We start from the raw sequence: 14,391 nt of genomic DNA, 5'->3' as shown, positions 1-14,391 counted from the left end.
GTACTATCACAGCCATGACTTGCATGCTGTGCCGCTGTTAAGGCAACCTACAATTGCATTTGCTTTTTTTGCAGTGGCAGCATCACATTGCTTACTCATGTTGAGGTTGTGATTCACCACAACTCCCAGATCCTTTTCAGCAGTGCTGCTTCCAAGTCAGTTATTGCCCATTCTGTATTTGCACATTTGGTTTTTCTTCCTTAAGTATAACATCTTATATTTGTCTTTGTTGAATTTCATTTTCTTGTTTATAGCCTAGTTCTCCTATTTATCAAAATCCGTGTGAATTTTAGCTCTGTCCTCCAAAGTGTTGACAACCCCGCCTAGCTTTGTATCATCTGCAAATTTGATCAGTATGCTCTCTATTCCTACATTCAAGCCATTAATAAAGATGTTAAACACTGAACCCATAACAAATCTTTGTGGAACCCCACTTGAGACTTCCCACCAATCTGACATCATTTCATTAATGGTCACTCTTTGTTTGTGGTTGTTTAACCAATTATGTATCCACAAAATGGTAGTTCCACAAAGCCCACATTTCTCCAGCTTAGTTACCAGAATGCATGTGGGATGGTGTCAAAAGTCTTGCTGAAGTCCAGAAGTCCAGTATCGTTGGTGTCCAGATGGATAAATAGGAAGGGGTAGTAGTCTGAGGGCTTTATGAGTCTCAGTCACATCCTGAATTCTAGCTCCAGGCAAGCAGCACCCTTCTCAGAATTCCCAGTCTGGACAGCAGATGGATGACTCTCCCCATTAGGAGGGAGTCCCGACCACCACTATCCTTCTCGTCCTCTTGGGAGTGGGGGTTGTGGAACCCCTATCTCTAGGACAATGCGTTCCATGCCTTCTGGTCGACATGGTCTCCTGATCCCTTCCCTCAGATGATGCTTCCAAGGCATTCTCAGCAGTAGTACCCTGTGCAGAGAGCCTGAAAGCAGTTGCTTACTTCTATCTGTGTTGGGGGTATATTGATTCTCCTCCTTATTCTTCCAGAGGACACATACTGCCAACTTTCTTCCTCCAGTCCCTCCTGCAATGCCCTCTCTGAGTCTTCAGCAGGCTGTGCCTGAAGTAACAAATCCTGATTTCTATCCAAAAAGTCTTTCATTTTCTCTGGTACAGTGCAAGGTCGATACATGGTCTCTCTACTTCATTAACCTTTCCTTACAGTATGGAGACCAGCTTTTACTTTATACAGAGTCACTTCTGTCCTCCGGAAGAAAGACAAACATGAAACAAAAACTCCCAATGAGAAATTTACACTCCAGTTTTTTGTGCACCAACTCTCCATCTAGACTGGCCTTAGGCACATATTTAACTTTACATGCCATGAGTAGATCTGTCAAAGTTAACAGGGTGACTCCCAATGCATAAAGTTAAGCACAGGTATAAGTCTTTACAGGATCGGGACATAGGTGTGGAAGGCCCATTAGAATCAGTGGAATTCTGCTGCACTAGCTCTTACTCTGTGTTAGATTAAATAATCAAGAAGCCCATCAGTAGAATTATAATTAAGTGGTTTTCTGTGAAACACCTTTTTTGTTTGTTTTTCCTATTACTGAATATCTGCTCAAATCTAAATGCATAGCAAGCCTCTTTGAGAATAATTTTTTTTACATATTACTTAACTGCCTGTCACCAATTCTCTACCTGTTTCTATATGTGTCAATTTATTCCACATAATGTCATCATGTTAAAATTAAAAAAAAAAGTCTGAAAAAATTCACATCAGACTAAGGTTGGAACCTATTCAAACCAGACCCAGAAGATTGCTGGGCTGTTTACCTTATTTTCCAGAGTGACATTTATGTAATGTTTTGGGAGCAGAAAACGAATCTTCCTTCTAGAGGTCATGTATCAAGCGTAAGCATAAAATTAATTGAAATTTTTATAATACAAATTTATTTAATGCTATTCTATTATCCCAGTGAAACTGAAAGTATAAAACTTTAATTTTGACTTAACTTTTTGCAATAAAATGAATGCTGTGATTTTTGGTGCATTGTAGAGACTTTAAAGGAATGGTCAGGAGTTTCACATAACTCTAAATTTAAGCAGAACTAGGGGAAAATTATGAGAAACTTTTTGCCAGTTTTTTTGGGTGTAGCAGACCCAGTCTTACATATGTGCTTGTATGTGAAATATATACATGGAGAAATGAGGCCAAAACATTGCATATATCAGCATTCAAAAAACTTCAGTCACAAAATTCCCTTTTGTGAAGCTTCAGAAACCTGGAAGAGGCAGTGCCTCTCAAAAATCACATAGTGATTAATTACAAACCAGGAGTTTTTATTTCACTTTTGCCACTTACCAGCATTAATAAGAGGTTGATCTTATATAGAATTTTACAAATATTAAGTATCATTACCCCTATTTTATAGCTGGAAAAACAGAGATTAAATTACTGTAATTGCCATAACCATGATTATATAGCAAGTCAGTATTTAGACTAGGATTAGACCTGACATATCCTGACTCCAAGCCTGGTGCCTACTCTATTATACCACAGGGCCCAGAAGCAAATAACCTTTCATATCCTAAGTTTTCAAATCTTCAAAATTGGAATCAGTGGTACATACTTGAGGGTATGGACATCTTAAACACGACATATTTTCTGATTTTTGTCTGTGTTATGTATTGTTGTTGTCTTTGCATTCAGCTCCAACAATTTCCTCCTCCATGCCTGCATGCCAACGGAGGGGTCATTGAGAGCGCAGGAGAGACAGGCTCCCTGCTTTCAATTCCTGTGCCTGGCCCTATCCCGGTACAGAGCAGTTGGAAGTATCTGTTTCAAGGAAAGTCCAGCTTTGCCCCGTAGTCCGTGCTAGAGCATCCTCGGTTGCTTTCTGGGAATGGTGCATGGGCAATAGAGTTGGTAAGAAATTTTTCTGATGGAACAGTTTTCTGTTGGAAAATGCTGATGCTTCAAAATTGAAACATTCTGGGGGAACATCTCGATTTCAACAAATTTCTGACAGATGCCTGGCAGGTTTCCAACAGAAACCTTCCTGGTTTCCGGCCTGCCTCCCTCCCTGACTCCTCAATAGCCTTCAATGTGGCAGCCTGCCAAATTTGGGCAGATTTACAGCAAAAAGGTAAAAGGCACATCCCTGGCACAAATGCTACCCCACTGTAAAAGTTCAAGTCCCTGCTGCAAAGCATGGAGGTGCTAGAGCTTTTTAAAGAAAACATCACCAAAATTATACATGAGCACATTAATGTATTTTCCCCTAGCCTCATTCTTAGACACAACTACATCGTTTTAGTTGAAATTTTCTAGAATAATTCAGCCTGAGGCAGACACCCAGCATGTAAAATTTCAGCCTGAACTGTTAAAGGTAGGCAACTGAGAACACAGTGTTGTAATGAGAAGGCAACCTTAATAATAGGCGGCACTACCAGTCCTGCCTACAGTATCCTGACTGGAGGCTCTTTTATTATTCTACATTATGTCCATCGTATGCCCTTAAAATGACAGGAAACACTAGTCAGCTTTGGGCCTTCAAATGCTAATAGGTGGTGATGTGAAGATTATGATGATACAATGACTACAATGTGCAATAAAATAGAGCTAAGGCAACAAGAATGTTTGTAAGTGGGGGTGGGAAAGGGAGATTAATTAATTATCTTTAATTAGAATATCCAAATTACACATACATCACTGTTATAACTAAAGTAACTTAACCCACATAGGGTAAAGTTTTCAGTGCAGTGCCTAATGAATTAAGTGGTTACTCCTTTTATTGTTAAAGTTGCCTGCTTGCTTCCTCGTCTGTCTTATAATTAGGGCCCCACAAAATTCACGGCCATAAAAAATGCATCATGGACTGTGAAATCTGGTCTCACCCTGAGAAATCTGTCTTTTATGTGCTTTTGCCCTAGACTATACAGATTTTACAGGGAAGACCAGCGTTTCTCAAATTGGGGCCCTGACCCAAAAGTGAATTGCAGGGGGTGGTGGCAAGGTTATTTTAGAGGGGTTGCGATATTGCCTCCCATATTTCTGCACTGCCATCAGAGCTGGGTGGCTGGAGAACGGGGGCTGGTGGCCAGGCGCTCAGCTCTGCAGGCAGTGACTCGCCAGCAGCAGCGAAGTAAGGGTGGCGATACCATACCAGGCCATCCTTTCTTCTGTGCTGCTGCCTTCAGAGTTGGGCAGCCAGAAAGTGGTGGCTGCTGACTGTGGGCCCAGCTCTACAGACAGCATCACAGAGGTAAGGGCCGCCCCCATACCATGCCGCCCTTACTTCTGCGCTGCTGCTGGCAGCAGCTCTGCCTCCAGAGCTGGGATCCCAACCAGCAGCTGCTGCTCTCCAGCTCTGAAGGTGGTGCCGCCGCCAGCAGCAGCACAGAAGTAAGGGTAGCAGTACTGCAACCCCCCCCACCACAATTTCTTTTTGGGTCAGGACCCCTACAATTACAGCACTGAAATTTCAGATTTAAATAGTAAATTTCATTATTTCAGCTATTTTTAAAATCCTATGACTGTGACATTGACTAAAATGGACCATGAATTTGGTGGTAGAGCCCCACCTATAATAAATAATGGTAGCATCTCTTAGCCATACTAAGAATCTGTACAAAAAAGATGCCCTATTTTTCCATTTTTTCCATTCTGCTTTAATAAGAAATTAATGTCAGCTATTATTTCCCCTCAAAGTACTTTACTTTATTTTGTTTAGGGGGAAAAATGGGTTGGGTTAAACCAGGGGTGGGCAAACTATGGCCCGCGGACTGCATCCGGCCTGTCAGACCTTTTAATCCGGCCCTGGAGCTTCTGCTGGGGAGCGGGGTTGAGGGCTTGCCCCACTCTGCACAGCTCCTGGAAGCAGTACCATGTCCACCCTCCCGCTTATATGCGTAGAGGCAGCCCCAGGGCTCCACACGCTGCCCCCTCCTCAAACACTGGCTCCGCTGCTCCCATTGGCCGAGAACTGTGGCCAATGGGAGCTACAGGGGTGGCACTGCGGATGAGGCAGCACATAGAGCCGCCTGGCCGGCGCCATGCCTCCACATGCTGCTGCTTCCGGGAGCTGCTTGAGATAAGTGCTGCCCGGAGTCTGCACCCATGACCTCCTCCCCTGCCCCAACCCCCTCCTCCATCCCTGATCCCCCTCCCACCCACCAAACTCCTCAGTCCCAGCCTGGAGCATCCTCCCCCACACTCCAATCCCCTTCTCCAGCCAGGAACCCCCCCCCAATCCCTCATTTCTGGCCCCACCCTGGAACCCACAACCCCAGCCCAGAGCCTGTACCCCCCTCACACACCAACTCCCTGCTTCAACCCAGAGCCCCCTCCCATACTCCAAATCCCTCTTCTCCACCTCCAGCCTGCAGCCCCCTCGTGCACCCCAAACCTCTCATCTCTTGCCCCACCCCCAAGCCCGCACTTCCAGTGGGAGCCATCACCCCTCTCCCGCATCCCAACCCCCTGCCCTAATCTGGAGCCCCCTCTTGCACCCTGAACTCCTCATTTCTGGTCCCACCTCAGAGCCCGCACCCCCCAGCTGGAGCCCTCACCCCCTCCCACACCCCAACCCCCTATTTTGTGAGCATTCATGGCCCACCGTACAATTTCCATATCCAGCTGTGGTCCTCAGGCCAAAAAAGTTTGTCCACCCCTGGATTAAACAGACAGAAAATAATTATATAACCAGATTTGAAAATCTGAATCTAGATATAAGCAGGTCCATTGACATCTGTGAGACCCGGCTTTATGAAGAGATTGGGGAGTTGCAGTTTCTGGACTAGTAGCACACTGAGAAGAGGCGGATGCACACATTACCAGGATTGCATCTTGTACAGCTTATTCTTAAAGTCATTTTGTTGGCTGTGTTGGAACTTTGTTCCTCTACCTCCAAGTATTGTGTTGGGTTGAAGGATTAGTCCCTATTGTGTAGGGAGGGAAGAGGTGGAAACCAGCATATTTGTACCCTGGAGTTTATGCTAGACTAGATTGAGTGAAATTTTATGCATTTAAATTTGCCTTTATAAGTGGAAGATTAAAACGGCTTTATCCTTTTCCTATAGACATTAATAGCAAGATATCTGGTGACTGCTGCTGTTGGGGTAGAAGTTTGGCACAAGCCTTTCCTATTTGGTTATTACATTACAGCTATATTAGTAATCTTGCTGATAGGTAAGTCTCCAGAGCTGTGAAAATCTAAATGGTTTTTCATAGCCTATTTGCTTCTTTTTCTTTCTAATTATTTTTCTCTTCTTACAATATTTGTTATCTGCCACTGAAAGAGATGTGTTTAGACTGATTTAATAAGGTCAATAATGTAGTGATTTAGAGAATCTCCCACAGAGAAATGGAAAATATTGGAAATATTTCCTCCTCACGTTCATACATTCTGATGCTCACTGACTCACAACTGACAAACAGAAGAACCTGAGTTAATCAGGGGGTCTAATTCTTTTTGCTGCTTGGTTGACAGATTTCCAAAGATTCAAGTGTAGTTAATGTCACACAAGTAAGATTGCTGTCATTATTTGAGTGGTGGGGGAGGAGAGACACATGGAATATGTGTGTTTATTAGTATGAGTTTGACCCTTTTAATCCATAATACAATAGGTTCTTAGGACAAGATCCTCAAAGGTATTTAATCTCCTAACTTCTATTGATTTCAACCAACATTCAAATCCTAACTAGCTTTGAGAATTTGGGCCTTAGATACTATTGGTACAAAGTGATGTGGTGGAAAGAATGAAGGCTTTTACTGTTTAAATAATGTTAGGAGACAAAACTGTAAACCTGACTAGCAGGCTATTCAGTTTTTAAAGTATTTGTAGTACCGAAATGCTAAAGAGTTGCATTTCCTCCTACTAGCTGATGTTTAGCATTACTTCCTATCTGATGGAATCACTTTTCTTTCTAGATTCTGATATAAGCACTAAAAACTTCCTAAGACAGGAAACAGACAGCATTATAGTTGGAAAGAGAACAGGAGTAGTTTGATCTTTTAACATGAAATCAGGAATGTGTCTGAAATAACATTCCAGCTAAATCCTGGAAGATAAGAAATTAACATGCAAATTTTGAATATCTTGATGTATTAGATTATATTTGTAATGAATTTAATTATCAAGAGAAAAGACAGGAAAAGGAGAAGTTGGTCTAATACACTATTTAACACATGCAGTATGGAAATAATTCTTAGGAAACATTTGCACTCTTTGAGCCAAATTAAGCTCTTGGGTATGTGTTTTTATCACCCATTGTCTTCCCTAGAAGCTGCACAAATGTGTTTGAGGAGATAATTTAATTGTACCTATTAAATTCACACACTCTCCCTTTCCCACCCTCCCTTACAAACCATTAAAAGCTACTACCTTCAGCTTCAATTGTACCTTCCAGGAATTCACAGATTATAAGGAAGTAGAGCTATTTGAGGGACCCTATATATAGGCATGATTTTTAGAAGGAATATGTATAGGATGTGTTTTTGTTTCCTCTCTTGCTTTATCTTCAATGTAAAAGCTTATGACGGCAGCCAGAATTGTATAATCCTTTGTATTTCAGGTCCACAATATGCCTATTTTGTGCTCTTTGGAGAAAAAAGTGTGAAATAGAACATGCCACAGTAATATCCCATGAATTTGTCAACACATTTTATGTGGGAATGCACTTAAAATGCCATCTGGTGGCTGGAACTGGGAAAATAGGGAGATATTGAATGATTTGTGCACAAGTTCGAGCATCATAGGCACTCCGAGAAGATCAATGCCCGCTTGTCCAGAAGTTCGCTATGTGATGATGCGATATGTGATCCTGAACTAGTCCATTGAGTGCAATCTTCCTTTACCAAGCACCTATCTTCCCTTGTTCTTGTCTTTAAGGCATGTGACAACAGTTTAAGGAGAAAAGTAATGACCTTCCTTGGGCTTGACAAGCCATGGATGAAGCTTTAGTTCACACTGTTCAACATATTAAGAAGATTTGTGGAAGGGAGGCTTGTTAAAGCTTTAAAATCCCCAGAAGCAAGAAGCCTCTCCTCACTTGCACTCAACCCAAAACCACCTCAAAGCAAAGCTCAATAATATCACTTAAGAGTTGCTAGGCTCTGTTTATATATTGCGTGCTAGTCAGGCAACTGTGATGTGAATGGATTCTTGAAGCAAGAGAACTGAATGTTCTTTCCATCATTGTCTTGAGTAGTTTACACATATCTAAGAACCCAGAGAGGCTTTTAAAATATCATCCGTCACACAGTGGTTACAACGCCCTTAGTTGGACAGGTTTCATGGCTGGCATATATATATGACTGTTTTTAACTGTGAGAAAACCCCCACACGAGCTATATTAATTGGCTCAGTTATTACTATTTTCACAGCCCCATGTAACTTTATTGAAATAGGTCTTCAATTTTGTTTTTAGGGACTCTTCCATTACATTCGCAAAGCAAGAGAGAGCAGATGAGAGAGTCCTTGGAATTGACGCTGGGCTAGAAAGCATTTAATCAGTGTCACAAGTTTGAATCTGCGTTCAGTAATAGAGACCAGAAGTGGTTACTGTTTGATAGCTGTTCATCAGCTTATGTGCAATGAGTAGGTTCAGTTCAGTTTGTAATGGTAGTCTGAGATCCATAGCACCATATCCATTTTGCTCTGTGCCAGGGTTCCTAAAAATAGTGACAGTCTCAGACATGCTAAGGGATGAACAGACAGAGAGACTAACCTACCTTCTCACTCGGAGGTTGTTTCCCCAGATTAGTTGATAGTGTGGGGAAGCCTGAACTGCAGGTACATTTTATAGAACTGGTTTCATATTTTATATCAGAGAATCCACTCTCTTGCAATTCAGTGCCTTTCATGAGCACTTATAAATAGGGGAAAAAAAGAGTAATACAACAGGACACTGACACTTATGAGTTTGTTTTCAAGGCCCCCAATTAAATCATAATGGGGCATCACATAACCATTTGGTGGCTTTTATTAATCACTGTTGGCACTTTAACAATGAGCCTGTAACTGCTTGATCAATACTTGGCAAAGTATCTGAATGCAGTTTCATTCTCTCCCTCCTTCCCTCCTCCCCCAGTACAGAAGCACAGCTGCCGGGCTGTCAAGTTTTTGGACAAGCAACTTAGAAGAGCAAGAGTAGGGTTTGCAAACGTCTCTAATGGATTTTCAACAATTGGAGTCCCTCAGTCAGAACCTAATGGTGAATTTCACTCAACACATTCTCAACAGATGTTGTAGTTTTACTGAGTGAGGCTCATGTACTCTCATTACCAGGATTGAGTGTGCCTAAGATTTACAAAAACAACAGTAAAACAGAGTGTTAGATCTGCAGGGCTAGGACACAGTCTTCCTTACTTTCATGTGAATCACCTTGCATGCTGTGAGTGCATCTAGGAAATCCAGGGTCAGATACACTGGATAGAAATCTCACTGGAGTCCCAGGTTAAGCAAAGAAACCACTCCAGAGTATTTTATAGTATTTTTTCTGCCACGTGAACACACCCACAAGACTTTCATGAGTCCTGGCCACATTTTTATCATGAAGCTGAAAACTTTAAACCCCAAAACAAACTCTCAGCTACACGCCAAACAAAATAAACAGGACAACTCCTCTGTCTACAGATCTCCCTGTCCCGATATCTAGACAGCAAATGCCTTTTCTATCGTAGTATGAGAGAAGCCCAGTCCCTTTTAGAAGTTCAGATGCTAAGTAGACTCAGCTGGACCTAATTACCTCAACCCGCAAGGCCCTGAAAGCCATGTGAGGATTAACCACAATTGTCTCTCAACACTCTCTGGCTCAGTAGGATCTCCCATAGGATCACACTGGGACAGGGTGTGTCATAACTGATCCAGACACCCCAAATAAACAATGCATAGTACTATAGGGCAGATATTGATATGAACATTTTTAGAAAAACATCTTTTCACACAATTATTTCCCAAGTGAATTTGGTACCTTAAATTAATCCAAAAAGCTACCATACATTTTTTGCTCACTTGCAAGCAAAAAAATTACTTTTGACTGGACAGAAAGAAATGCTTTCCTTTCCCCACACCCCACAATATTAATCAAAATCAGAGGTTATAAAATTGTTCTTGTGCTTGAGATCCATTAGACCTTACAGTGGGTTCATTGTATTTCATCGGAGCAGTTCTAAGTGCACAATAGAAAGGCTGTTCTATAATCCAAGCATTGTTGCATGTTTCAAACCTTTGGGATTGGTCAGTAAGGATGGGATCCACAAATTGATTTAGGCACCTAATCCCAGACATAGGTGCCTAAGTTCCCCTTTGACTCTACTGCAATCCACAAAACTCCCACTGAACACTGTGGGCACCTAAACCCATTCAATACCTAAGTTTTTTAGAGTAAAAAGTTTCCTCAGAATCTAAGGCCACGTCCAGACTAGGAATTAAAATCGATTTTAGATACGCAACTTCAGCTACGAGAATAACGTAGCTGAAGTCGAATTTCTAAAATCGAGGTACTCACCAGTCTGGACGGCGCGGCATCGATGTCCGCGGCTCTCCGCGTCGATTCCGGAACTCCGTTCGGATTGATGGAGTTCCGGAATCGATGTAAGCGCGCTCGGAGATCGATACACCGCGTCCAGACTAGACGCGATATATCGATCCCCGAGCAATCGATTTTAACCCGCCGATGCCGCGGGTTAGTCTGGACGAGGGCTCAGTTTCTGTCTCTAAGCATGTGCACTGCTGATTCCCTTTAGGCATCTGGACACCTATCTCCCACCTAAGTCCTGAAGCAATTTGAGAACCACGGGAGGATAGCCATTCAGCCACTTAAGTTGTGTTGTGGGGTCTGATCTGGAAGGAGTCCTCAGAGGCTGCCTTTTGGATCAAGGCCCATTCTAAATCTGGCTGGAAGAGGAGGTGCCTATCTTATAACTTTTAGCCCAGGGGCTACAGCACTCACCTCGGTTGTTGGAGACCCAGGTTCAATTTCCCCCTCTCTGCCAGAGGAGGGAGATATGGGGTCTTCCATCTCTCAGGAGCAGGGCCGGCTCCAGCTTTTTCGCTGCCCCAAGCGTCAAAGGGAGTTAAAAAAAAAAATCTAAACTCTCAGGGCCTTGTGCTGATCAGCTAGAGGGATTGCTTTAGAATGAGGCAATGTGTTCTCTCTGCCACTGCCTCTAGAATGCCCCCAGCTTTTGTCCGCTTCAAGAGTGAGAACTCAGATCTCTTGCATAGTCAAAGTAAACACATTTCAAATGGTAACTGAGGGAGGAGAGAGAGTGCTTTTTTATTTGCATATACTGCTAATAAAAATTTTCCATACATATTGGTAACTCATTTCATAATGATTTCCTGTACTTCCTACTGCAAAGCAGCCAATCATTCTGAATAGTCATTAGGTAATGTTAAGGGATATACTTTCAAACCTGTACAGTTTACTTAGACTTTGGGCTCAATTAGGATTTTAAGGTGTGATATTAGCATGTGGTAGCTAATATATTCACCAGCTTAGTACATGTGAAAGTATTGTTATGATGGAGGCTGGGTGAAACCCTATCGAAGCTGATGTGCATGCTAGCCACAATTCATTCAGGATAAATGTAAGAAACAGGTAAGATCCTTTTTGGAGAAACTATAGGAACAACTGCCCAAAACACCAGCTACATGCTCAGCTGGACAGAAGCCGAGCTATATGTGTTTAGAGTTTCTCTGGGGGCTTAGGGAGATACAGGGGGGGCAAGGTAATGTTTTGTAGAGCTGTGCATGAGGAGACACACCAGAGAAGCAGCCAGCAAGAGAAACACTAGTAACATGGTTCAGAGAAATGCAAGAGGGAGAGCTTTTGGGGCAGAGTGCTAGCTGAAAAGAGGCTTGGAACTGTTAGCAAAGAAATTCCTGCCTGTTTGATTCCTACTGTGTTAAGGGAAACAGGATTTTGTGTACATTGTTTGTAAATAAAGAGGATTACCTTAAAGAAATACAAGTCTCCATCATCAACTTCTCCTCCTAACTCAGACAACCCAGAAGATCATGAACATTGGCTAATGACCTGATTCAAAAGGGATAGCAATGTATACTGTACTATATGGAGCCATCTTATGCTAGATTTCTGCAGTGGGTTAGCATGTAGCCTCACCATGACAATGCCTTAGGTGGTAAATATGGATGCAAACTCACTGTGAATCCAAAACACATGCATGCAAATGTTAGAGTCTTTGTGCATGCGGATAGCATGCATGCTTTGCACAACTATCCTGTCTCCATGTAAAATCAGAGTCTTGTACATGCAAATTCATGCTGTAGTGGTATGCTTGAATATGTATTTGTTTGCTTAAATTTGCATATTTCAGACATGTTAAGTTTGTAAATTCTAAATTTTTCTTCAATTGATTCTTTTCAGTTCATAAGTGGTGCAAACTTTTACATTTTTAATAATAAAATACTGATTGTGTAGTCAGCAAGCAGCTCTTTATGTAATAATTTGTTTGCCCCACCACTCAGTGGAATTAGAAATTAAATGAAAATGAAAAAGTTCCTTTTTCCAGAAACGCATAACAGTAAGAATCAGTCCTGTTCTATGAACAGCCACTTCTCCAGCTACCAGTGCCTCTGAATGTTAAAAGTTTAACAAGGGCGTATTAAACATCAACTATAGTGAAATTTTTCCCCAACAGTCTGGCATCTCTAAAATGCGGAATATGGGGTAGGGAGGGGTTTTCTAGGCTCTGAGATGCCAAACTTTGCTAAGTAATTTTTCCAGGTGCTAGGTATAAATGAATCATTTTTAAAGTTGACTCTTCAGCAGTCATTGAATATAGGGTTATCAATCTAGAGAGTGAAAGGGGAACTATTGTGGTGATGAAATGGGCCAGTTATGGCACATCTACACTGCAAACAAATAAACCAACCAACCAACCTTATGGCAGTGATTCTCAGAGCCTGGGGCAACTGACTTGGACTCATGCTACCAGGCTGGAAATAGCAGCATAGACATTCCCATGTGGACTGGAGCCTGCACTCTGAGAACCTCTTCCCTTGCTGGGTTTCAGAGCCCAGTCTCCAGCCCAAATGGGAACATCTACACTGCTATTTTTAGCCCAGTAGCACAAGCCCCTCGAGCCTGAGTCAGTTGACCTGTGCTCTGAGACCCGCTGCTGTGTTTTGTTTTGTTTTCTGCAGTATAGATGTAACCTTAGGATCACTGTCATTTGAGCAACTGAGAATTGGTCTCTATAATATTAGTGATGCAGGTTGAAATGCTACAAAACTGCTAAGCATTTAAGGGCTCAGTTCAGTCAGAATTAACTCTTAGGCTTTGTCTACACTGGCAACTGAACAACAAAATTTTTGTCCTTCAGAGGTATTAAAAAAAACACACACACACACACACACACACACACACACCCCGAAAGACAAAAGTTTTGTTGATGAAAAGCGCCGGTGTGAACAGCGCTTTGGCAGCAGGAGCGCTCTCTTGCCAACAAAGCTACAGCCGCTCGTTGGGGGGGTGGAAGTTTTTTGTCGGTGGAAGAGCTCTCTCCTGCTGACAAAGAGCAGCTACACTGTGCACCTTTTAGTGGCACTTCTGTAGCCGCACAGCTGCCACTAAAAGGCGCATAGTGTAGACAAAGCCTTAGCTTCTGCTTTATGCAAAGAATTGCCCAGCCCTATTCCCTGTCTCCCTTCTCTTCCCCCTCACCCTGCTGCCGAAATGGGGGAAGTTTCCCTTTTCAGATGGAAAGTGTTTAGAAACCAAATTTTATCTGAAAGAATGACATTGGTTTGAAGTACAACAGTGGCTTAAAAATGACAGCAACAGTGTAGCGTGGCAGGTCTCATTGCTGAACTTGTTCTCACAATCTGGAGGAGATTGGTGACCTTCTGGGTATGGCCTAAGGCTCTTCAAACAAGTGTTACGTAATTATCATTAGACAAAGGTGAAAGGCTTATACACGGCACAAAATGAGTCAGTGATTTTATTAAGTCATCCTTTAAGATGACAGATATTTGTTTTTAATTTTCCATAAGCTGTACATATGCTATGGCAACATCTGCTGTAGAAATAGTCACATAAGTTACTAACAAACACTTTGTTGTGTTAGGATAAGGATTGAATTCAAAAGCCCTAAACAAGAGTTTGAGGTGTCAGAATTGCCACTGCAGCTGCCTCTTTGATAACGGAAAACTTAGATCTCAAAAATAGCTTTGGACATTCAAAAGGTGTCTTTGTTCCTAATGTGCCTTTGTCCTTTAGTATTTCCTGACATGACCAACATGATTACTGATACAAATGCATTTTAACTGCCTATTTTACGTGTCTAAAAGAGGTTTGGATAATCTTGTCGCTAAAGCCCAGGATTGGGACTTGGGGGTTCTATTCCCATCTTGTCACTGGATTTCCCTGTGTTACTCTGTGTCACCTATCTGTGACAATTTCCT

General features: G+C 42.2%; 1 protein-coding gene and 1 pseudogene across 1 annotated transcript in view; one reads left to right on the top strand and one right to left on the bottom strand.

Annotated features, from left to right (window-relative positions):
- The window catches only part of LOC127045671 (serine/arginine repetitive matrix protein 1-like), a 190,592-nt gene that overhangs the window by 149,264 nt on the left and 26,937 nt on the right, over positions 1 to 14,391 (bottom strand). The gene's annotated exons all lie outside the window — the stretch shown is intronic.
- Positions 1 to 14,391, top strand: part of LOC127044712 (ethanolaminephosphotransferase 1-like) — a 52,714-nt pseudogene that overhangs the window by 25,466 nt on the left and 12,857 nt on the right.

Source organism: Gopherus flavomarginatus, chromosome 2 (genome assembly GCF_025201925.1).
Source record: "Gopherus flavomarginatus isolate rGopFla2 chromosome 2, rGopFla2.mat.asm, whole genome shotgun sequence".
Classification (NCBI taxonomy): domain Eukaryota; kingdom Metazoa; phylum Chordata; order Testudines; family Testudinidae; genus Gopherus; species Gopherus flavomarginatus.
The sequence above is the reverse complement of the archived record's forward strand: the minus strand, read 5'-3'. Positions and strand labels throughout refer to the sequence as shown.